The sequence below is a fragment of the Rhinoderma darwinii genome, chromosome 1, assembly GCF_050947455.1.
Source record: "Rhinoderma darwinii isolate aRhiDar2 chromosome 1, aRhiDar2.hap1, whole genome shotgun sequence".
In the NCBI taxonomy this organism is placed as follows: domain Eukaryota; kingdom Metazoa; phylum Chordata; class Amphibia; order Anura; family Rhinodermatidae; genus Rhinoderma; species Rhinoderma darwinii.
In genome coordinates this window covers 649391199-649418012 of record NC_134687.1, presented here as the reverse complement: position 1 = coordinate 649418012, position 26814 = coordinate 649391199, and the positions used below count along the sequence as shown (strand labels likewise).

At 41.3% G+C, this 26814-nt stretch overlaps 1 protein-coding gene and 1 pseudogene across 1 annotated transcript in view; both read left to right on the top strand.

Annotated features, from left to right (window-relative positions):
• The window catches only part of LOC142675554 (oocyte zinc finger protein XlCOF29-like), a 445104-nt gene extending 434344 nt beyond the window's left edge, over positions 1-10760 (top strand). The window contains exon 5 of the mRNA XM_075847229.1: positions 10682-10760. The gene's annotated coding sequence lies outside the window, so the exon portion shown is untranslated. The remainder of the gene's footprint in view (positions 1-10681) is intronic.
• The window catches only part of LOC142698297 (uncharacterized), a 617727-nt pseudogene that overhangs the window by 429713 nt on the left and 161200 nt on the right, over positions 1-26814 (top strand).

The following is a 26814-nucleotide window of genomic DNA, read 5'->3' as shown; positions in this document are numbered from 1 at the left end:
GAGGATCGAGTCTGCTGCCAGATCTTCAGAAAGTCCCTAAAAGTAGTGTCAGCAGCTGGTACCTCAGACGTATCCGGCAACGTGTGAGGAATTTGTGGATGTTGGCTGTAGACAATGAAGAACGGTGTATTCCTTGTGGACTCGCTGGTATGATTATTGTATGAGAATTCAGCCCACGGAAGCAACTGCACCCAATCATCATGCTGCTTGGAGATGAAGTGGCATAAGTAGTTCTCCAAGATCTGATTGATCCTCTCGACCTGACCATTGGACTGAGAATGGTAGGCCGAGGAAAAGTCCAACTTTACACCTAGGAGTCCGCAGAGGGCTCACCAGAATTTCGAGGTGAATTGAACCCCCTGATCAGACACAATATGCTGTGGCAAGCCGTGCAGGCGGAAGATGTGTTGGATGAAAAGCTTGGCCAATTGAGGAGCAGAAGGAAGTCCGGTCAGAGGAACGAAGTGGGCCATCTTCAAAAATCGATCCACCACCATCAAGACAGTACTGCCTCCAGCAGAGAGAGGCAGGTCAATGATAAAGTCCATAGCTATATGCTGCCAGGGAGCATCGGGCACAGGCAATTGCTGGAGCAGCCTAGCTGGTCTGGAGTGAGCGACCTTGTTAGCTGCACACACTGAACAGGAAGAAACGAAGTTCATAATGTCCTTGGGGAGCGTGGGCCACCAGAAATGACGGGCAATCAGCTCCCGGGTCTTACGGGTCCCCGCGTGATCTGCCAGTCTAGACTAGTGTCCCCAGTGGAGAATTCTCCCTCTGTCAGCCAGGCGCACAAAAGTCCTCCCTGGAGGAATGTCCCCAACTTGCAAGGGATTGACAGAGACAATGCAAGACGGATCAATAATGTTCTATTGAATTTCCATGCTGTCTTCTGTCTCGAAAGACCTGGACAAGGCATCGGCCCTCTCGTTCTTGTTGGCCGGTCGATAATGGAGCTCAAACTGAAACCTGGTAAAGAACAGCGACCACCTGGCCTGACGAGGATTCAGCCGTTGGACCGTCTGAAGATAGGTGAGGTTCTTGTGGTCCGTAAAAATCAGGATGGGATGAGCTGCGCCCTCTAGTAATGTCTCCACTCGGGCCAATTTGATGGACAGTAACTCCCGATTCCCAATCGAGTAGTTGCGTTCTGCGGAAGAGAAGAGCTAGAGAAATATCCACATACCATTGACTTGCCCTTGGAACCCCTCTGGAAAAGGAGTGCACCAGCATCGACAGAGGATGCATCCACCTCCAACGAGAACTGCAGGGAAACATCTGGATGATGGAGGATAGAGGCTGACGTGAAGGCACTTTTCAAGCTATTGAATGCGGACTCTGCCTCAGGAGTCCACACCTTGGCATTCATGCCCTTCTTAGTGAGGTTAGAGATAATGTCAGTGAGGAGAAGTTTGGAATAAACTGTCTGTAAAAATTAGCGAATCCCAGAAAGCGCTGTATGGTCCTCAAACCTTGAGGGCGTAGCCATTCCAGGACGGACTTTACCTTTTCAGCATCCATCTTGAGACCTCTGTTCGAGACAATGTAGCCCAGGAAGAGTAGAGCATCTTTCTCATACACGCACTTCTCCAACTCTGCATACAGACGATTCTCCCTTAACCGCAGCTAAACTTGATGTACATGTCTCTGATGCGTCATAGGATCTGGAGAACAAATCAAGATGTCATCAAGAAAGACCACAACACAAACATAGAGGAGTTCACGGAAAATGTCATTAACGAACTCCTGGAAGGCTGCGGGAACATTACACAAGCCATTTCCCCCCCCCCACCCGCAAATCCGGATTAGGTTGTAAGCCCCACGCAGGTCTAGTTTGGAAAAAATCTTGGCACCACGTATATGATCAAACCGTTCTGACATCAGTGGCAACGGATACTTAGTTTTCTCAGTGATCTGGTTGAGACCCCGGTAGTCAACACAAGGACGCAGGGAGCCATCCTTTTTGACGAAGAAGTCTGCTCCAGCCGGGGAGGAAGACTTCCGTATGAAGCCCCTCTCCAAGTTCTCTTTAACATAGGCGGACATGGACAGAGTCTCTGGCAAGGAGAGAGGAGATGCACCAGAAATCATCTCGATAGGATAGTCAAACGCCCGGTACGGGGGCAGTGTCTCCGCCTCCCTCTTTCTGAAGACGTCTAAAAATGCAGCATAATGACCAGGCAATCCTACCAATGATCGAGGCAGAGGAACGAATCTGCACCAGGCAACGGCTGTGACACTCGAGGCCCCAATGGAGAACCTCTCCAGAGTTCAAGTCCAGGACTGGGGCATGTAGTCGGAGCCAAGGCAGGCCCAGCAGCACAGGGTTCACGGCCTTGGATAGGACATAGAATGATAGAAGCTTGGAGTGGAGAGCCCCTACTTGGAGCCTCTGGCTTGGTCACCGCTATAACTGGGTTTGGCAGAGGTAGTCCATTTACCGATGCAACCATCAACGGTCTCTCTAGAGGGGTAGTGGGCAATTGGAGAAAATCCACCAGGTCTCTACAAATGAAATTAGCAGCGGATCCAGAGTCCAGATACGCAGAGACCTGATGCGTTCTGTCACCGGACACTATGTTCACGGGTATGGACAATTTAGACGGGGGTCCTTCTTTGCCCAAGGCTGTCTCTCCTACTAACCCTAGGCTTTGGGGCTTTTGGGGACACAGACGCACAAGGTGGCCTCCGAGGCCGTAATAAAGACAGAGTCGCGAAGTGCGTTGTCTCCTGGGTAGATAGCTTACATTGGTCCTTCCTCACAGACTCTTTAGAAGGATCGGCATCTGAGGACAGCAGGGGTTGCTGCAAGGTAGAGACCGGACTAGGAAGACCTCCTTCTCAACAAACCCCTTGGAGCAGTTCTCGGAGCCTTCTATCAATCCGGGCGGTCAGAAGGATGAGGTCATCCAGGGTAGATGGCAACGCGACGGCAAGGATCCGAAGGGCAGAAGCCTTCTTATAGTCCAGGCAATCATGTGAGTTGATTGTTTTCATGTGCGCGCGCTGGCCCTTTTAAGAGCGGGCACGATCGTGCGCGCGCACCCTACGGGACACAGCGGACCGGAGCGGAATTGAGCGCTGGCGTCTCCTAGGAAGGAGATGAGGACCAGCTCTCACAGATCCATGGCTGTGGGCGTTGGGAGGTAAGTGAACCCGACGGCCGTGGACGCTACACTATCTCCAGGGGGGTGTTTGGCGTTTTCTCCTAAGGGGGAGTGTGGCAGTATCTACAAGGGAGGCTGTGCGGCAGTATCTACAAGGGGGGGTGTAGTACTATCTACTAGGGGTGTCTGTGTCAGTATCTAGAATTGGGCAGTATCTGCAAGGAGGGGCTGTTTTTAAAGCAGTATCTACAAATGGGTGTGAGGCAGTTTCTACAATAGGGAGTTGTGTTGCAGTAACTACAGGCGGGGCTGTGTGGCACTAACTACAGAGGGAAGGTGACACTATCTACAAGAGAAGGCTGTTCATTATGTCACCATGTACACTATGTTCCAAATTATTATGCACATTGGATTTAAGTGTCAAACATTTAATTATTAGTTTTTCAATTAAACTCATTGATGGTATTGTGTCTTAGTGCTCTTTGGATCATTGTAATCAATCTCAGACACCTGTGATAATTAGTTTGCCAGGTGTGCCCAATCAAAGGAAAACTACTTAAGAAGGACGTTCCACATTATTAAGCAGGCCACAGGTTTCAAGCAATATGGGAAAGAAAAAGGATCTCTCTTCTGCAGAAAAGCGTGAAATAGTGCAAAACCTTGGACAAGGTATGAAAACATTGGATATTTCAAGAAAACTTGAGCGTGATCATCGTACTGTGGAAAGATTTGTGGCTGATTCAGAACACAGACGGGTTTGTTCAGATAAAGGCATAATGAGGAAGGTTTCTGCCAGGCAAATTACAGTAAAAAATAGTGTAGTACCGTGTTAGCCAGAAACAATATGCAATGTTAAATACCTTTGTGTCAAAAAAGACAAAAATATAGAAGGTATGATACCTTTATTGGCTAACCATAAACGTTCTATATGCAAGCTTTCAGAGCACAGAGGCTCCTTCTTCAGGCAGTTTACAAATGAATGACTTAGAAAAAAGCACAACATTAAGATGTTACACAAAGACAATTAGTACATGAGGTGATACATCATTAAGATAAGCTGGGGCAATAAAACTGGGGTTATAGGTGTGAGTGCAATTTAGCATCCCACTACGCCTTGAGTTCCATCCAGCTCCAAATTAGCTTTTAAAAATCTATTTATGAGTACGAGCAGCTCGGAGTAGCAAAGACACACAGACACGTTACTGTATGAAAATGCTTCTACTTTATTCTTATCAGCGCGGCTATTTTATATTCAGACCATAACAAAATTGCAACAACAAATGAGTCAGAAAGTTTAGATAAAGTTCCACAACTCAATTGGCTCTTTGGGGGGCCGTTCCCTCATCTTCCCTATTATTGCTGCGTAGTGCTTTGCACACAGCACTATGATTCTCCATTTTAATTATTATTATTGCTGCGTAGTGTTTTGCACACAGCACTATGATTCTCCATTTTAATTATTATTATTGCTGCGTAGTGCTTTGCACACGGCACTACGCCTTAAAGTCCCAGAGCATCTACCTTCTAATATAACTAACTTGTACAAGCATATAAGTATATAAGATATACAGTAAGTCTAAAACACTTTGGAAAATATTTTTGCTTTCACATAGGGGTGATGACTTAGGAGTTAAGGCATCTGGAGTCAGTCTGATGGGGGATGTGATGTGTGTCCATGTAGTGGCTCATAAATCCTGGTGTTAGATTGAGGCCTTGTGTCAATGACTGGAATTTTATCATCATCTTGAATTCCAAAATTTTTCTCTCTCTGTTTTTAAAATGACCCTTTAGTATTAGGACTTTTAAATCTGCCAAACTGTGATCAGGTCCAGAGAAGTGTTTTCCCATGGGTGTATCCAGCTCCTGTTTTATTGTATGTCTGTGAAGATTCATCCTGGTTTGTAGTTTTTGTATGGTTTCTCCAATGTAGATTCCTTTATTGATGCACCTTGTACACAGGATCATGTACACTACATTGGAGGATGTACAGGAGAACGTGCCAGCGATTTTATAGTCCTGCTGCGTGTTTGGTATCTGGATGGTGTTTGATGATAAGATGTTGGTACAGGTCTTGCATTTTCTACTGTTGCAAGGAAAAGTGCCAGTCTCTGATGGTGATGAGAGGGCACTTCTCACCAGGAGATTCCTTAGGTTTGGTGGCTGTTTGTATGCAAGGAGAGGTAAATCCGGGAATATTTCCTTCAGTTTATTGTCTTTGTTGAATACAGGTTGGAGATCAGCAGCAATTTTCCTCAAGATGTTCATTTGTGGGTTGTATATGACCACTAGGGGCACCCTGCTGTTGTCTTCCTTCTTTTTGTACTTCAGAAGATTGCTCCTTCGAGTTCTTGTTGCTCTGTAGATCTGATCATCTATAATCCGTGGATGGTATCCCTGTTGTAAGAATGTATTCCTCAGTGATAGCAGGTGTTGTTTTCTGTCTTCACTGTCTGAACAGATTCGTATGTACCGCAGAGCCTGGCTGTAGATTATGGATTTCTTTATGTGTCTCAGATGGAAGCTGTTCCATCTCAGATATGCTGGACGGCCTGTAGGTTTATGGTAGATTGTTGTTTGTATGGTATTGTTTCTCATGTATATGGTCATGTCCAGGAAATGTATTTGAGATGTAGAGTAGTTGAGAGTGAGTTTGATGGTAGGATGGAACTTGTTAAAGTTTTTATGGAAAGAAAGCAGTTCATGTTCTGAGCCTGTCCAGATTATCAACAGGTCATCAATGTACCGGAAATATGCTAGAGGTTTAGTTGCGCAGGTTGATAAAAACTCCTCCTCTAGTTTGGCCATAAACAGGTTAGCATATTGTGGTGACATTTTGCTACCCATAGCGCTTCCCATACATTGCAGATATATGTCTTTGTCAAATAAAAAATAATTGTGATGGAGTACGAACCTGATGAGTGATTGCCTTTTTTATGTATTTTAGGTAACATTCTACATGTTACCTAATATACATAAAGAAGGCAATCCAGGGAGACCAATCATTTCCGGTATTGGGACTCTAACTGAGAATATTTCTGGCTGGGTGGAAAATCTTCTAAAGCCCTTGGTGAGGTGCACACCCAGTTATGTCCAGGACACCACGGACGTCCTCTGCAAACTCTCAGCCCTCGGTACACTACCAGTGGGAACAATATTGGCAACTATGGATGTTGAGTCTCTGTATTCTAACATCCCCCATGAGGATGGCATAGCCGCATTCCAACACTTTCTTCAAAAGAACAATCTAGCGACAGAGCCAGCCCTACAACTCATCAGGTTCGTACTCCATCACAATTATTTTTTATTTGACAAAGACATATATCTGCAATGTATGGGAAGCGCTATGGGTAGCAAAATGTCACCACAATATGCTAACCTGTTTATGGCCAAACTAGAGGAGGAGTTTTTTATCAACCTGCGCAACTAAACCTCTAGCATATTTCCGGTACATTGATGACCTGTTAATAATCTGGACAGGCTCAGAACATGAACTGCTTTCTTTCCATAAAAACTTTAACAAGTTCCATCCTACCATCAAACTCACTCTCAACTACTCTACATCTCAAATACATTTCCTGGACATGACCATATACATGAGAAACAATACCATACAAACAACAATCTACCATAAACCTACAGGCCGTCCAGCATATCTGAGATGGAACAGCTTCCATCCGAGACACATAAAGAAATCCATAATCTACAGCCAGGCTCTGCGGTACATACGAATCTGTTCAGACAGTGAAGACAGAAAACAACACCTGCTATCACTGAGGAATACATTCTTACAACAGGGATACCATCCACATATTATAGATGATCAGATCTACAGAGCAACAAGAACTCCAAGGAGCAATCTTCTGAAGTACAAAAAGAAGGAAGACAACAGCAGGGTGCCCCTAGTGGTCATATACAACCCACAAATGAACATCTTGAGGAAAATTGCTGCTGATCTCCAACCTGTATTCAACAAAGACAATAAACTGAAGGAAATATTCCCGGATTTACCTCTCCTTGCCTACAAACAGCCACCAAACCTAAGGAATCTCCTGGTGAGAAGTGCCCTCTCATCACCATCAGAGACTGGCACTTTTCCTTGCAACAGTAGAAAATGCAAGACCTGTACCAACATCTGGTGATCAAACACCATCCAGATACCAAACACGCAGCAGGACTATAAAATCACTGGCACGTTCTCCTGTACATCCTCCAATGTAGTGTACATGATGCTGTGTACAAGGTGCATCAATAAAGGAATCTACATTGGAGAAACCATACAAAAACTACAAACCAGGATGATCTCCACAGACCTACAATAAAACAGGAGCTGGATACACCCGTGGGAAAACACTTCTCTGGACCTGATCACAGTTTGGCAGATTTAAAAGTCCTAATACTAAAGGGTCATTTTAAAAACAGAGAGAGAAAAATTTGGGAATTCAAGATGATGATAAAATTCCAGTCATTGACACAAGGCCTCAATCTAACACCAGGATTTATGAGCCACTACATGGACACACGTCACATCCCCCATCAGACTGACTCCAGATGCCTTAAAGAGACTCTGTCACCACATTATAAGTGCCCTATCCCCTACATAAGGAGATGGGCGCTGTAATGTAGGTGACAGTAATGCTTTTTATTTAAAAAAACAATCTTTTTTCACAAAGTTAGAAGCGATTTAAGTTTATGCTAATGAGCTTTCTTAATGCCCAAGTGGGCGTACTTTTACTTTCGACCAAGTGGCCGTTGTACAGAGGAGTGCATGACGCTGACCAATCGGCATCATGCACTCCTCTCCATTCATTTACACTGCACTAGCGATATAGATATATCGCTATGTGCAGCCTCATACACAAGCCCTAATATTACTAGTGTCCTGATAATGAATACACATGAAATCCAGCCTGGACGTCATGTGTACTCAGAATCCTGACACTTCCGAATCTTTTTTTGTGAGATTCCGGCAAGTGACACCAAATCTCGTTTAGCTCCGAGATCTCGCGAGATTTCGTTTCCGTTGCTGGAATCTCACAAAAAAGATTCAGAAGTGTCAGGATTACACATGACGTCCAGGCTGGATTTCATGTGTATTCATTATCAGGACACTGTAGTAATGTTAGGGTTTGTGTATGAGGCTGCACATAGCGATATATCTATATCGCTAGTGCAGTGTAAATGAATGGAGAGGAGTGCATGATGCCGATTGGTCAGCGTCATGCACTCCTCTGTACAACGCCCACTTGGTCGAAAGTAAAAGTACGCCCACTTGGGCATTAAGAAAGCTCATTAGCATAAACTAATATCGCTCCTAACGTTGTGAAAATAGATCGTTTTTTTAAATAAAAAGCATTACTGTCACCTACATTACAGCGCCCATCTCCTTATATAGGAGACAGGGCACTTATAATGTGGTGACAGAGCCTCTTTACTTATATAGGAGATAGGGCACTTATAATGTGGTGACAGAGCCTCTTTACTTATATAGGAGATAGGACACTTATAATGTGGTGACAGAGCCTCTTTACTTATATAGGAGATAGGGCACTTATAATGTGGTGACAGAGCCTCTTTACTTATATAGGAGATAGGGCACTTATAATGTGGTGACAGCCTCTTTACTTATATAGGAGATAGTACACTTATAATGTGGTGACAGAGCCTCTTTACTTATATAGGAGATAGGGCACTTATAATGTGGTGACAGCCTCTTTACTTATATAGGAGATAGGGCACTTATAATGTGGTGACAGAGCCTCTACTTATATAGGAGATAGGACACTTATAATGTGGTGACAGAGCCTCTTTACTTATATAGGAGATAGGGCACTTATAATGTGGTGACAGCCTCTTTACTTATATAAGAGATAGGGCACTTATAATGTGGTGACAGAGCCTCTACTTATATAGGAGATAGGACACTTATAATGTGGTGACAGAGCGTCTTTACTTATATAGGAGATAGGACACTTATAATGTGGTGACAGAGCCTCTTTACTTATATAGGAGATAGGACACTTATAATGTGGTGACAGAGTCTCTTTACTTATATAGGAGATAGGGCACTTATAATGTGGTGACAGAGCCTCTTTACTTATATAGGAGATAGGACACTTATAATGTGGTGACAGAGTCTCTTTACTTATATAGGAGATAGGGCACTTATAATGTGGTGACAGAGCCTCTTTACTTATATAGGAGATAGGGCACTTATAATGTGGTGACAGAGCCTCTTTACTTATATAGGAGATAGGACACTTATAATGTGGTGACAGAGTCTCTTTACTTATATAGGAGATAGGGCACTTATAATGTGGTGACAGAGCCTCTTTACTTATGTAGGAGATAGGACACTTATAATGTGGTGACAGAGCCTCTTTACTTATATAGGAGATAGGACGCTTATAATGTGGTGACAGAGCCTCTTTACTTATATAGGAGATAGGACACTTATAATGTGGTGACAGAGTCTCTTTACTTATATAGGAGATAGGACACTTATAATGTGGTGACAGAGTCTCTTTACTTATATAGGAGATGGGACACTTATAATGTGGTGACAGAGCCTCTTTACTTATATAGGAGATAGGACACTTATAATGTGGTGACAGAGCCTCTTTACTTATATAGGAGATAGGGCACTTATAATGTGGTGACAGCCTCTTTACTTATATAGGAGATAGGGCACTTATAATGTGGTGACAGAGCCTCTTTACTTATATAGGAGATAGGACACTTATAATGTGGTGACAGTCTCTTTACTTATATAGGAGATAGGGCACTTATAATGTGGTGACAGAGCCTCTTTACTTATATAGGAGATAGGACACTTATAATGTGGTGACAGAGCCTCTTTACTTATATAGGAGATAGGACACTTATAATGTGGTGACAGAGCCTCTTTACTTATATAGGAGATAGGGCACTTATAATGTGGTGACAGAGCCTCTTTACTTATTTAGGAGATAGGGCACTTATAATGTGGTGACAGAGCCTCTTTACTTATGTAGGAGATAGGACACTTATAATGTGGTGACAGAGCCTCTTTACTTATATAGGAGATAGGGCACTTATAATGTGGTGACAGAGCCTCTTTACTTATATAGGAGATAGGGCACTTATAATGTGGTGACAGAGTCTCTTTACTTATATAGGAGATAGGGCACTTATAATGTGGTGACAGAGTCTCTTTACTTATGTAGGAGATAGGGCACTTATAATGTGGTGACAGAGTCTCTTTAACTCCTAAGTCATCACCCCTATAAGCTCAGTTTTATTGCCCCGGCTTATCTTAATGATATATCACCTCATGTACTAATTGTCTTTGTGTAACATCTTAATGTTGTGCTTTTTTCTAAGTCATTCATTTGTAAACAGCCTTTTAAAATGTACAAATGGTTTTATACTCCAGTTACATTAAAAAAATTACACCTCATTGATTGGTAGAGGAGATGTTTGGGGGGGGGGGGGTTGGACTGAATCCTTGCCCCGGGTGCTGGAGAACCAAACTACACCTCTGCTATAAGGTCATTGAACCCAAGTTCATTTTACATTTTTTTTTCTTGTCTGTTTAGGGTGAAAACCTGATTGATATTAAGGTTGAGGTTAAAGATGAAGCAGAAGAGGAGACGGATGTAATGGCTGAGCAGCAGTGTAAGGAGGGGGAGACTTTCATTAGTTGTAAAGACAAACCTGTTTTGAGGGTCACCTAAATACAACTCCCATCAACTCATCATCACTTGTAAACTCTATTCCGCCACTGTGTGTTTCCTACAGATGGATCCAGTAGGAGAAATCCACCAGAGAGATGTCCCAGTCCTCTGTATTCCCAGGACTGTCCAGAGGAAAATCACAATGTCCCAGAGAATCCTCAGGTAGATGAAGCTGAGCCCTATACCAGATCTATATAGGGGGGGGGGGGGGAGCTTTTTGGTCCTGCAGTCATAGATGTGGTCATAGATTTTGGTGGTTTCTTATGTTGATCTGTTGGATTCTTCACACACTCTGCTGTAGTGTACTGAATTGTTACATATGTGAAATCAGGGGGAAGATCTGACTAATATTAAAGTGGAGGATGAAGCAGAAGAAGAGCGGGTGAGGGGCGATCAACCGTGTAAGAGTGAAGTGGAGGAGGAAATTCCAGGAGGTGTTACCAGAGGTCAGTAATAATGACATTAGAAAGTGAATTGGGAGGTTTGTTAAGGTGGGGTTCCTCCATAGTTCTACATTACAGTAACACTTCAGACAATGTGTTATACATAGTGCAGGACCTTAGGGAGCTGTGACTGCACATAGAAGTTCTCTACAAGGTGATCTATGGATCCAGTCATTCACTAGGCTTAGTGTCAGATTTTGGGAGGGACCCCAGGAGCTTGTAAAAATGACAATAATTCAATACATTAATATGTCTGACGATCGCTGCTTCAAATACGGTGCTGGGAATAATAAAAAGTGTTACAAATAGTTTAATAATTTTTTGTAGTGGTGTACAAAAAATAAAAAAAAACCTTTTCCCACTTTTCCTTTTAAATTATTGTAAAAAATAAACAAAATTGGTATCACCGCATCTGTAAAAAGTCTGAATTACTACAATATAACATTATTTAAATCGCATGGTGATCACCATAAATAAAAAAATGAAACCGCCAGAATTGCTATTCTTTTGGTCACTTTAGCGCTAAAAAATAATGTCATAACAAGTGATCAAAAGGTTGTATATACCAATAAAAGCTACAGCTCGCCCCACAAAAATAAGCCCTTACTCTGCTCAATCAACAAAATAAAAATAACCCACAGGATAAAGGTAACGTGATTTCTACAGAACAGTGAATGCCGCATTTTAAAAATAAAATTGCTGTTTTTTGATCAGTTTACCTTAAAAAAATGGAATAAAATGTGTTTAAACAGTTGCATGTACCCCAAAATGGTATTAATAAAAAGCCCTCAAACCACTACGTCTATGAAAAAATAAAAAAAGATATGGCTCCCATTAGTCGAGGATGAAAAAATATGCAGATGAGCAGGTCCAAGGGGAACTTTCCTTCTGTATCAGGAGGTGATTATCAGGGCTCTAATATTTGGGAACCAGGAAGAGAAGGGCCCAAACATATCTGCTGGAAGCGAGGGCGCCCGTATTATACCAGGACAACACTTTCCCAGCAAAATTCCCCAAACTACATAGGTGCAAAGTGTGGACCAAAAGGGGATAAGAAATGACACCATTTATCAGTGCGACACCGGCCTGTGCACAAAGGATTGCTCCACAGCGTAACAAATATCTATGGATAATTGTATTATTTACCCCATTATTATACCACCTTATTATGTATGCCCTGAAGTACTCCTCACATATTACATATATCCTGATGTACTTCTCAAATCTTACATATACCCTGATGTACTCCTCACATATTATATATACCCTGATGTACTCCTCACATATTACATATACCCTGATGTACTCCGCACAGCTTACATATACCCTGATGTACTCCGCACAGATTACATATACCCTGATGTTCTCCTCACACCTTACATATACCCTGATGTACTCCGCACATATTACATATACCCTGATGCACTCCGCACATATTACATATACACTGATGTACTCCTTACAGATTACATATATCCTGATGTACTCCGCACAGATTACATATACCCTGATGTACTCCTCACATATTACATATATCCTGATGTACTCCTCACAGCTTACATATACCCTGATGTACTCCGCACAGATTACATATACCCTGATGTACTCCTCACATATTACATATATCCTGATGTACTCCGCCCAGCTTACATATACCCTGATGTACTCCTCACATATTACATATACCCTGATGTACTCCTCACATATTGCATATACCCTGATGTACTCCTCACATATTACATATACCCTGATGTACTCTTCACAGATTACATATACTTTTATGTACTCCTCACAGATTACATATATCCTGATGTAATCCTCATAGCTTACATATACCCTGATGTACTCCTCACAGATTACATATACCCTGATATACTCCTCACAGATTATATATACCCTGATGTACTCCTCACATATTATATATACCCTGATGTACGCCTCACAGATTACATATACCCTGATATACTCCGCACAGCTTATATATACCCTGATGTACTCCTCACAGATTATATATACCCTGATGTACTCCTCACAGATTACATATACCCTGATGTACTCCTCACAGATTACATCTGCCCCCACATAAAAAACTGAATCACCAGTAATACCCCAAACAGAACTACTACCAATCAAAATCCAGGCTCCAAAAGCCAAAAAATGCTGCCTCAATATTGAGCCCTACACTGTGCCCAAACAGCAGTTTACTACCACATATATGGTATTGCTTTAACCGGGAGGACCGTTTTAACAATTTTTGGGGTGTTTGTCTCCAGTGGCACAAGCTGGGCACAACTTATTGGACTCTGAAATGGCATATCTGTGGAACAATTGCAATTTTTACTTTTCACCATCCGCAGCGCATTCATTTCTGCAAAACACCTGTGGGTTCAAAATGCTCTACACCCCTAATAAATGTCTTAGAGGCTCTGTCACCACATTATAAGTGGCCTATCTTGTACATGATGTGATCGGCGCTGTAATGTAGATTACAGCAGTGTTTTTTTATTTAGAAAAACTATCATTTTTGATGGAGTTATGACCTATATTAGCTTTATGCTAATGAGTTTCTCAATGGACAACTGGGCGTATTTTACTATATGACCAAGTGGGCATTGTACAGAGGAGTGTATGATGCTGACCAATCAGCGTCCTACACTTCTCTCCATTCATTTACACTGCAGATAGCGATATAGCTATATCGCTATTTGCAGTCACATAAACACACTATAACGCTACTCATCTGTCATGACAATGAATATACATTACATCTAGGCAGGACGTGATGTGTATTCATTCTCCTGATCACTTCTGTAGCGTCTCTGTGATTTACAGCACAGTAGGCGTAGTCTCGCGAGATTACGCTGTAAACTGTCATTCACAGCGAGATCTCGCAGTGCCATGCTGTAAATCACACAGACGCTACAGAAGTGGTCATGTTCACACGTAGTGACCAAAAACTTCTGAAAATACGGAGCTGTTTTCAGGCGAAAACAGCTCCTGATTTTCAGATGTTTTTGTAGTAACTCACGTTTTTCGCAGAGTCTTTTACATCCGTTTTTGGAGCTGTTTTTCAAGATGTGTCCTTCTTTTGATGGCACTTCTTTTGATGAGCCGTCATTTTACGCGCCGTATTTTGACAGCGACGCGTAAAATTAAAGCTCGTGGAAACAGAACATCGTAAATCCCATTGCAAGCAATGGCCAGATGTTTGTAGGCGTATTAGGGCCGTTTTTTTCAGGCGTAATTCGAGGCGTAAAACGCCCTTAGTACGTCTGAAAGGACTGCGTGTGAACATACCCTAATAGTATACCTGACATATCAACTTTGTAATTTACTTACTGTTATAGTTTAGCTGTTTTATCCATGAAAATTTTATGTGAAGTTTGTGCCACTAGGTGAGAGACACACGGACGCTGCTGCTTATAGAAGTCTATGGCAAAGGAACGGCAAGCAGATGGAGGGAGCAGGAGCACAAAAACACAGATGCTGTTGTCAATAAAAGTCTTTGAATAGGAGAGGGGGAGCAGAAGCAGAGAGAGTAGACACAGGCTGCTGGTAAGGCTGGGTTCACACGAGCACATTAACGGACGTATTTCGGCCGGAAGTCCCGGACCGAACTCAGTGCAGGGAGCCGGGCTCCTAGCATCATAGTTATGTACGATGCTAGGAGTCCCTGCCTCTCTGCAGGACAACTGTTCCGTACTGTAATCATGTTTTCAGTACGGGATTGTAGTTCCACAGAGAGGCAGGGACTCCTAGCGTCGTATATAATTATGATGCTAGGAGCCCGGCTCCCTGCACTGAGTTCGGTCCGGGACTTCCGGCCGAAATACGTCCGTCCATTACGGACGTTAATGTGCTCGTGTGAACCCAGCCTAAGGCCTCATTTACACGAGCGTAATATACGCGCATGCTTTTCACGCGTGTCGTACGCACCGATATTACTCTATGTGGCAGTTTAGACGATTCGTGAATTTTGCGCAGCGTGAGTGCGTTACGTAAAACTCACGACATGTTCTATAATTGTGCGTTTTTCGCGCATCCACGCACCCATTGAAGTCAATGGGTGCGTGAAAACCACGCATGCCGCACGGCAGCACTTCCGTGCGAACTGCGTGATTCGCGCAAGAGCTGTCAAAAGGATGAATGTAAACAGAAAAGCACCACGTGCTTTTCTGTTTACAAACATCCAAACGGAGTGTCAAATTAGAGATGAGCGCACCGAACTTCACCGGGTTCGGCCGAACACGTTTTGACCGAACCCAGCAAAAAATGTTCGGGTACGCGACGTCAGGAGACAGTCACTGCCCACGGTGCTGAAAGACTTAAACTGTTTCAGCACCATGGACAGTGACTTTCGATCACAATATACATATACGTGTAAAAAAAAAACAGAAGTTCGGACTTACCGATAAGTCCCGGCTCCTTCCTCCAGTCCGACCTCCCGGGATGTCAATTCAGTCCAAGTGACAGCTGCAGCCAATTCCAGGCCAAGGACAGGCTGCAGCCAATCACAGGCTGCAGCGGTCTCATGGACTGCCGCGTCATCCTGGGAGGTGGGGCCGGATGACAAGAGAGGGACGCGTCACCAAGGCAACGGCCGGGAGACCGGACTGGAGGAAGCAGGCAGTTCATGGTAAGTTTGAAAGTCTTTTTTTTATTCACAGGTTGGTGTATATTGTGATCGGCATTCACTGTCGAGGGTGCTGAAAGAGTTACTGCCGATCAGTTAGCTCTTTCAGCACCTTGGACAGTGACGGGTGTCGACTAGCCTCATCTCTATGATGGCGGCTGCGCGAAAATCACGCAGCCGCGCATCATACACGGATGACACACGGAGCTGTCAAGTGCCTTTTGCGCGCGCAAAACGCAGCGTTTTTTGCGCGCGCAAAACGCACACGCTCGTGTAAATCAGGCCTAAGAGTTATATGTCACCTCTGTGCTGGATTTTCCGCTACACTGCTCCTTAGGGTATATGCACACGACCTTTTTTCCAGACGTAATGGAGGCATTTTACGCCTCGTATTACGCCTGAAAATACGGCTCCAATACGTCTGCAAACATCTGCCCATTGCCTGCAATGGGTTTTACAATGTTCTGTGCAGGCGAGTTGTAATTTTACGCGTCGCTGTCAAAAGACGGCGCGTAAAATTACGTCCGCGTCAAAGAAGTGCAGGACACTACTTGGGACGTATTTGGAGCCGTTTTTCATTGACTCCAATGAAGAACAGTTCCAATTACATCCGTAAAAGACGCCGCGAAAAACGCTAGTACATGCAAAAACGTCCGAAATTCAGGTGCTGTTTTCTTCTGAAAACAGCTCCGTAATTTCAGACGTATTTTGCGCTGTCGTCTAAACATACCCTCACTGCTGTATGATGTGCTCCATGCTGCTGCAGCTTCTAAGGGTGTGCTACAGATAGATAGTACACAAGGGTGGCTCTCTGCTCTGTGTGCAGTGTATAGAAGACATGATAGCAGTTAGGCACCACCCACTACCTCAGGGAAAACTGAGATTTAAAGATCAAGCCTGCAGAGGGAAAACTGTTAAAAGAATGCCAGATACAAGTCATGTAATTTCCAGAAATAGTGTTCTTCTTCCTGTACACACATATGACAGATTATTCTGAAAAGTCATCTAAAAATTAGGTACGCTTTATGGGTCTTTAAGAAGTTTTCAAAGTGGGTTTAAAGATGTGAGGTTTTTTTTTATATTGGATTAAAAAAAACAAATCCATGATTATTAGGAAGCACCTATTTTAACCAGTTGCTGACTGCCCATAGATTATAAATGTCCTGGTGGTCCACACCTATCTCTGCAAGGACATTTTAAAACATCCAGCTGAGTTTTCTCCTCTCCGACTCTCCCACTCCATCACAGTTAAATATATCACTTATTTTATTACAAAATATTGAAGCCTTATATGTTCTACGAAAAACAGGACCAAATAAATATAGGTTGGCAGAGAAATAGAACAACAATTTGCTATTAAATTGTCACATGACTAAAACTTGAATGAGGCCACTTCATTTCATTAGGTTCACATTATCCGTACTGGATAGGATTCTCTTTCCACTTAGGACAGCCTGAATTCTTAGTTGAATGATATTACTATGTACAGATTCTGATTATTAACTTCACTCTGTCTATTCCACTACATCCCAAAGATGATCTATAAAATTGAGATACGGTGACTGTTCAGTCATTTGGATATTCAGACCTCATTATCATGTCCATGAATTCATTCCGGAGATTTGTCTCATGAGACATTATCTTGTTAAATGTAGACTGTGGGCAATATTAGACTGTAACAATATTAAGTTAAAATTGCGTATGCCTTATTAGTATTTAAATGGCCAAATGTGTTGACAGACTACAGACTTCCTTGCCGGACAAGCTTCTGCTGTTCAAAAAAAATAATTTTATTAAGTCAAGCTTCATGTAATAAATTGATAGTGGAGGACTGAGTGTAGACCAGAATCCTGGACTGTCATGGATTTATTTTAAAGTGTTCTACAAAGCGTTATAAGGCTGGAATGGAGTCAAAAGGCTTGGCTTAAACTTCTTCCTGCTTGATCCACTTCTGACTTTGGCTCAAAACACTGCATGTGTGTTTCCAGCCTAATACGAATGTTATAAATTTGTCAACTTTTCTATTGTGAAACAAAATCGCAATTTGTTTTTTTTTTTTAATCCTAACAGAAAATCCCAGTAAGAACTCTGAGGGAAATTTCACATTATTGCTAAATTATAAAGTAGAAGATGAAGATATCATGCAGCAGTCTTCAGGAGAAAACCCCATTACCCTTAATATACATCCAGGACTTCACAGTAAAGACCTATCATATAATTTCACTAATCAAGAGGAACATTCTCCTGAGCAATCACAGATTGTTACCACAAGTACAGCTCAGAAAGGGGGTAAAAGGTTTCAATGTGGTGAACAGTTCACAAAAATCTCAGGTCTTTTAACAAACAGAAGAATTCACACCGGAGAGAAGCCGTATTCATGTGCAGAATGTGGGAAATGTTTTAGAGATAAATCAGGTCTTGTTAGACATGAGAGAAATCATACAGGAGAAAAGCCATATTCGTGTTCAGAATGTGGGAAATGTTTTACAGATAAATCACATCTTGTTAGACATGAGAGAAGTCACACAGGAGAAGAGCCATATTCATGTTCAGAATGTGAGAAATCTTTTACAGATAAATCACATCTTGTTACACATGAGAGAATTCACACAGGAGAGAAGCCATATTCATGTTCAGAATGTGGAAAATGTTTTACAGCTAAATCACATCTTGTAACTCATGAAAGAATTCACACAGGGGAGAAGCCATATTCATGTTCAGAATGTGGGAAATGTTTTACAGATAAATCACATCTTGTTAGACATGAGAGAAGTCACACAGGAGAGAAGCCGTATTCATGTTCAGAATGTGGGAAATGTTTTACACGTAAATCAAGTCTTGTAAAACATGGGAGAATTCACACAGGTGAGAAGCCATATTCATGTTCAGAATGTGGGAAATGTTTTACAGATAAATCACATCTTGTTACACATGAGAGAAGTCACACAGGAGAGAAGCCGTATTCATGTTCAGAATGTGGGAATTGTTTTACAGAAAAATCAAGTCTTGTAACACATGAGAGAAGTCACACAGGTGAGAAGCCATATCCATGTTCAGAATGTGGGAAATGTTTTACTACTAAAGGCAAACTTAGGGCTCATCGGAGAAACCACACAGGGGTGAAGCCAATTTGATGTTCTATATGTGGAAGATGTTTTACTAAAAAATTTACATTTTGGAACTCCGCAGAGAATTCACATGGAGTAGAAACCATAATCTCGTTTAGAATGTGGGAAATGCTATAAGAGCAAAAAAAAGAAAAGATTTTAAACACATCAGATTATTCACAGACTTTAAACACTTAATGACCAGCCTATTTTAGGCCTTAATGACCAAGCTATTTTTTAAGTTTTTCCATCGTCTCATTCAAAGATCTATAACTTTTTTATTTTTGTCGACCATAGCTGTATTAGGTCTTTTCTTTTGCGGGACAAGTTGTATTTTGTAACCGCACCAATTTGGGGTACACAGAATTTTATTAACTTTTATAAAAAAAATATTTGGGGGGGATAGAAAAAAAACAGCAATTTCGCCACACTTTCTTAAAATTTACGCCGTTTACCGTGTGGTATAAATAACACTAACTTTATTCAGTGGGTTGCTACGATTGCAACGATACCAAATTGATATAGATTTTGTATGTTTTACTACTTTTACACAATAAAAACGCTTGTTTTTTTTTTAATTATTTGTTTTTGTGGCTCCATATTTGAAGAGCCATAACTTTTTTTTTTTTTTTTCTGCCGATGCAGTTGTACGAGGGCTTTTTTGCGGGACAACTTGTAGTTCTTATCGGTACCATTTTGGAGTAGATGCGACTTTTTGATCACTTTTTATCACGTTTTTTTTAAAGCAGGATTCACAGAAAACATTGATTTTTGCATGTTTTTTTAATTTTATTTTTTACGGCGTTCACCGTGCGGGTTAAATGATGTAATAACTTTATAGTAAGGGTTGTTAGGAACGTGGCAATACCAATTATGTGTAACTTTAAAATAAGAAAAGAAAAAAGAAAAATATCAATAATAGAGTATTTCGTAAGGAGAAAACGTGGTTTGGTTTTCTTTTTCACTTTTTTTTTTTATTAACTTTATTAAACTTTTTGTTTCTAGTCCCACTAGTAATCACTATGCGATTCTCCGATAGCTTTTATAATACACTGCAATTCTACTGTATTGCAGTGTATTAGTGCCTGTCCATGTAAAACGGACAGGCATCTGCTAGGCCATGCCTCTGGCATGACCTAGCAGGCATACGCTACAGGCAGACCTGGGGGCCTTTATTTTGCCCCCGGCTGCCATAGAAGACACGGCTTTCTGTGATCATGCGCAGGGTGCCGGTGGGGTGTGAGAGGGTGCTCCCTCTCTCCAAAACCACTCCGATGCGGTACTCGCTATTGAGTTACGCATCTGAGGGGTTAAACGGGTGAGATCGATACTGATATCGATCTCACCCGTTAGAGCATGGATCGTGATAAGGCGTATTGGCGGTCACTAACGGGTTAAACAGCCAATAAGAGTGTTTGGTTATTTGTTTTTTGGGTGGAATTAGCCGGGATCTGCCATACACCCAAATTATATTTACCGGAGGTCAACTGTAGAAGGAGGGGAAGAAAATAAGTCTTGTTGTGACTTTGCTACACTTCAAAGTAGATAAAACCGTGAAATGGATAGTCACGTAATGAAAAAAAATGATTTATTGATAACAATGGCAACGCGTTTCAATGCAGAACGAGCATCTTCCTCAGGCCATAAAAACAGACATTATACACCCTCTTAAATACTTAAATGCAATGAAAGATACCACCAAAAAATGGAGGTCAAAGGGTAATCATGACGTCATAGGGGGAGTAACGTCATTTACAAAGTTTAAAACAAGGAACACCAAACATTTGAAAAATATGTACATTAATTCATTGAATAAAACATTAAAAATATGCACTGAAAGCAGTCAATGTTAGAATCTTAAACTAATCAAAGGTACTTAGTCTAAAACTAATTGTTCACATTACTACAAACGGAGTATCTTGTATCTGTCCAATGCAGCGTCGCTGGTTGCTAAGAAACACAGGTGGCGTCATTAGGCGTCCCTGGAGGCAAAGCAACTGCATGCGGCTGCAAAAGCCGATCAAAGTCAGAACAATAGAGGAACGGAATCATAAAAAAGGAATACTAAAAGTGAGTAATTTTACTTGCTCTTGATTTAAATGCATTTATATGGGTTATCCTGAAGCATAATGCAACATATAATCAAGCTATTTAATTGTGTATAACAAAAATGAGTTATTATTACGGGATTGTAAGAACTTGTTTATTTAAAACAAAGTAAACCTAGTTACATAGTTACATAGTTTGTACGGTTGAAAAAAGACACATGTCCATCAAGTTCAACCAAGGGATGGGAAAGGGAAAGTGGGATGGGAAAGGGGAAGTAAAAAATTTCTACACATAGGAGCTAATATTTTTTTGTTCTAGGAAATTATCTAAGCCTTTTTTAAAGCCATCTACTGTCCCTGCTGTGACCAGCTCCTGCGGTAGGCTATTCCATAAATTCACCGTTCTCACAGTAAAGAAGGCTTGTCGCCTCTGCAGGTTGAAACTTTCTTTTTCCAGACAGAGGGAGTGCCCCCTTGTTTTTTGAGGGGGTTTTACATGGAACAGGATTTCACCATATTTTTTGTATGTGCCAGTAATATATTTATATAAATTAAACATGTCCCCCTTTAGTAGTCTTTTTTCAAGGCTAAATAGGTTTAGTTCTTTTAATCTTTCCTTATAACTTAGATTCTGCATGCCCCTTATCAGCTTCGTTGCTCTTCTTTGTATTTTTTCCAACTCCAGGGCATCCTTTCTATGAACTGGAGCCCAGAACTGGACTGCATATTCTAGATGAGGCCTCACTAATGCTTTGTAAAGTGGTAATATTACATCCCTGTCCTGCGAGTCCATGCCTCTTTTGATACACGACAATATTTTGCTGGCCTTTGAAGCAGCTGATTGACACTGCATGCTGTTATTTAGTTTATGATTTACAATTACACCCAGATCCTTCTCATCAAGTGACTCCCCCAGTGTAGCTCCCCCTAGGACATATGATGCATGCAGGTTGTTCGTACCCAGGTGCATAACTTTACATTTATCTACATTAAACTTCATTTACCAAGTGGACGCCCAAACACTTGGTTTGTTTTAATCTGCCTGCAATTCATGAACATCTTCCATAGTCTGAACTATATTGCATAGCTTGGTGTCATCTGCAAAAATAGAAATAGTGCTATTAATCCCATCCTCTATATCATTAATAAATAAGTTGAATAATAGTGGTCCCAGCACTGAACCCTGGGGTACACCACTTATAACTGGGGACCATTCAGATTAGGAATCATTGACCACAACTCTCTGGATACGGTCCTTGAGCCAATTCTCAATCCAATTACAAACTATACTTTCTAAACCTATAGTCCTTAATTTACCCATTAGACGTCTATGGGGGACAGTGTCAAATGCCTTTGCAAAGTCCAAAAACACTATATCCACAGCGGCCCCTCTGTCTAGGCTTCTGCTTACCTCTTCATAAAAACAAATCAGGTTGGTTTGACAGCTTCTGTCCTTTGTAAAACCGTGCTGGCTGTCACTTATAATACTATTTATTGTCACATAATTCTGTATATAGTCCCTCAATAGCCCCTCAAACATTTTCCCCACAATTGATGTTAAGCTTACTGGTCTATAATTACCCGGCGAAGACCTAGAGCCCTTTTTGAAAATATGCACCACATTTGCCCTGCGCCAATCCCTTGGCACTATACCAGTCATGAGAGACTCTCTAAATATTATGAAGAGGGGGACAGAAATAACTGAACTAAGCTCCTTAACCCCTTAGTGACCACTAATACGCCTTTTTACGTCGGTCACTAATGGGCTTTAGGCTAGGCTGTCGCCTTTTCACGTCAGCCTAGTCTAAGTCCTGCACGGGTCTCCCGTGCAGGCAGGAGCCGGGGCTCTGCTGTCTGATGACAGCTGAGCTCCTGCTCCAACGCCCGTGATCGAAGTTTACTTCGATCGCGGCCGTTTAACCCGTTAAATGCCGCCGTCAATAGCGACCGCGGCATTTAACTTTGTTTACAGAGGGAGTGCGCTCCCTCTGTCACCCATCGGCGGCCCGCGAATGCAATCGCGGGTCTCCGATGGGGTGTCATGGCAGCCGGGGGCCTGATAAAAGCCCCCAGGTCTGCCTTGGACATATGCCTGTTAGGACGCGCCGGAGGCACGTCCTAACAGATTGCCTGTCAGATTTACACTGACAGGCAATAATGCTCTGGTATACGAAGTATACCAGAGCATTATAGCAACGATCGGAATATCGCACAGTAAAGTCCCCTAGTGGGACTAATAAAATAAGTCATCAAAGTGAAATAAAGATTATTAATAAAAATTACAGTAAAAAAATAAATCCATTTTTTTCCATAAAAAGTGGTTTTATTAGTAAAAGTGTAAAAAAAAAAAAAAGTACACATATGTGGTATCGCCGCGACCGTAATGACTCCGTTAATAAAGTTAATATGTAATTTAAACCGCAAGGTGAACACCGTGTAAAAAAAACGCAAAAAACCATACCGAAATTGCAATTTTTTTCCATTACCCCCCAAAAAAGTCATAATAAAAATGAATCAATAAGTCCCATGCACCCCAAAACAGTACCTATCAAAACTACGTCTCGTCCCGCAAAAAACAAGCCCAAAAAATCACTACATTGATGGAAAAATAAAAAAAATTACGGCTCTTGGAAAGCGACGATGCAAAAGCAAATAATTTTAGTTCAAAAGTGTTTTTATTGTGCAAAAGTCGTAAAACATAAAAAAACCTCTACATATGTGGTATCGCCGTAATTGTACCGACCCATAGAATAAAGGTAACATGTTATTTACGTCTCATAGTGAACGGCGTCAATTTAAAAACGCATAGAACAATGGTGGAATTTCAGTTTTTTTTAATAATCCCCCCCCAAAAAGGTTAATAAAAGTTAATATAAAAATTCTATGTACCCAAAAATGGTGCCATTAAAAAGCACAACTAATCCCGCAAAAAACAAGTCCTCATACAGCTATGTAGACGAAAAAATAAAAACGTTATAGCTCTTTGAATGCGACTATAGAAAAACGAATAAAATAGCTTGGTCATTAGGGCCTAAAATGGGCTGGTCACTAAGGGGTTAAGAACTCTAGGGTGTAACCCATCTGGTCCCAGGGCCTTGTGTACATTTATTTTATTTAATTTAGCTTGCACCATATCTACATTCATCCAATTCGGTATATCAACTGATATATTAACAGCACTGGCAGCGGCTACATCAGCTGCTCCTTCTTCTGTTGTATATACAGAGCGGAAGAACCCATTTAGTAACTCTGCCTTCTCTTGATCCCCTGTGACCAACTCCCCATTACCACTATCTAAGGGTCCTACATGCTCAGACCTTGGCTTTTTTGCATTTATATGCTTGAAGAATTTTTTAGGATTTGTTTTACTATACTTGGCCACCTGCCTTTCATTTTGTATTTTTGCTGATTTTATTATCTTTTTACAGATTTTATTAAGCTCTTTATATTTTACAAAGGCTACATCTGTACCCTCAGATTTGTATTTTTTAAATGCCCTTTTTTTGTCACGTATAGCCCTTTTTACAGAAGGTGTAAGCCTTGTGGGGTTTAATTTTAGTCGTTTATACTTGTTATTTGCAGGAATAAATTTTGCATTATAATTACCCAAAGTAAACTGGGAAACATTGTAGGGTTATGAGATTTAAAACTTTTCACTTTACTAGGTGCAAGAATATTTTTTAAAGTGCGTGACCTTCTGAATGTAATTGCCGGTCTTTCAGGCAACTCATCCTTCAGGAATGGATCATTCTTAACCCCTTTTCGACATCCGCCGTATATATACGGCGCACACCACGTGGGGGAATATGGAGCGGGCTCACGAGCTGAGTCCGCTCCATAGAGCGAGTTTGTCGGCTGTGTGTTACAGCCATCACTTCCGGGTAACGAGCGGGATCCCGTTTGAGCGCGATCCCGCTTGTTTAACCCGTTAAATGCCGCTTTCAATAGAGATTGCGCCATTTAAATTACTAAAAACAGGGGGGCGACCCCCTGTAATGTCCCAACGGCCCCGCCGCGGCGAGATCGGGGGGAGCCGTTGTTTGACACGGATGCCTTGGGGCCTGACGAAGTCCCCCAGGTCCGCCATCTTTGTACTCCTATGAAGCTCTGCCTCTGGCAGGGCTTCATAGAAGACTCAGAATCGCGATCGCTGGTTGAAGACCCCTAGGGGGACTAATAAAAAAAAAAGTCAAAATGAGTTAAATAAAGTTTTTTTGTGTAAAAATAAAAATTAAAAGTAAAAAAAAAAAAACCTTTTCCCGTTTCCCCCCTAGGGCATAGCAAACAATTTAATAAATAAACATAATTTGTATTGCCACGTCCGTAAAAGTCTGAACTATTACAATATATCATTATTTAACCCGCACAGTGAACGCCGTAAAAAAGAAAAATTGTAAATGCCAGAATCTTTATTTTTTGGTCACCTCATCTCCCACAAAAAATGAAATAAAAAGTGATCAAACCGTCGCATGTACACCGAAATGGTATTATTAAAAACGACAGCTTATCCCACAAAAAATAAGCCCTCATACCACTTAACGGAAAAATAAAAAAGTTATGGCTCTCGGAATTTGGCGAAACAAAATATATTTTCTTTTTTACACTTAGGTTTTTACTTGTAAAATATAGAAAAAACTATATATTTGGTATCGCCGTAATCGTATTGACCCATAGAATAAAATTAACAATATCTTAATTGCACAGTGAATTCCGTAAAAACGGCGCGCAAAAAACCATGGAGGAATCGCTGTTTCTTTTTTCATTTTCTACCCCACAAATAATTTTTTTTCCCGTTTCCTATTACATTATATGGCAAAGTAAATGGTGCTACGAAAAACTACAACTTGTCCCGCAAAAATAAAGCCCTCATAGTAGTATATCGACGGAAAAATAAAGGCGTTATGGCTTTTTGAAGGTGGGGAGGAAAAAATGAAAATCTGAAAAAGGGCTGTGGCAGGAAGGGGTTAAGGATGTGCCAGTGTTTGCATAGAATGCTCCTGACAGCTTTATTGCCACTATTTAAAAGTAGTAAATAAATTAGTGTTAATTTTCTTAGTCTCATCTTTCTTACGTATTTGTTCAATGCATAGTTCTTGTGTCAGTTTAGCCGCATTGTAGCGTGCCTCTTTAATCAGTTTGGGAGGAAAGTTTCATTCTTAGAACCTTTTATCTAATACATTACATTCCTCAATGAAATTGGTGTCAATAGTACAGTTTTTTCTGACCCTTCTGAATTGCCCAAAAGGTAAATTTTTTTATCCATGGGGGTAATGGGCACTTTTGAAGTCAACATAACTGTTGACATCAACTGATTTAAAGTGTGTTTTTGTGATAAAATTAAAACGTCTATCGAATCTGATGGTTAAATCTAAGAAGTCTATAGAATCAGCAGAAAAGATATGGGTAAAATTTAAACCAAAATTATTACAATTGAGATATTCAATAAATGCTATAGCTCCATCCTGACTACCCTTCCAAACAAAGAAGAGATCATCAATAAAACGTTTATATAAAACTATGTTACTTTTAAAAGAATTGTTTAAAATAAATATATTCCTCCTCAAAAGTTCCCATATACAAATTAGCATATGATGGCGCAAAATGTGAACCCATGGTACTTTCTGTCGTTTGATTGTAATAGCTGCGACACTGCTTCCCCTGCTGCTCTATCTTATGGTGGTCTCCAGTTCTCTCATGCCCCCAGACCTGAGAACAGGCAGGGTGGCGGAGTAGGTATACTTCTTTCCCCACACTGCACTTTCCA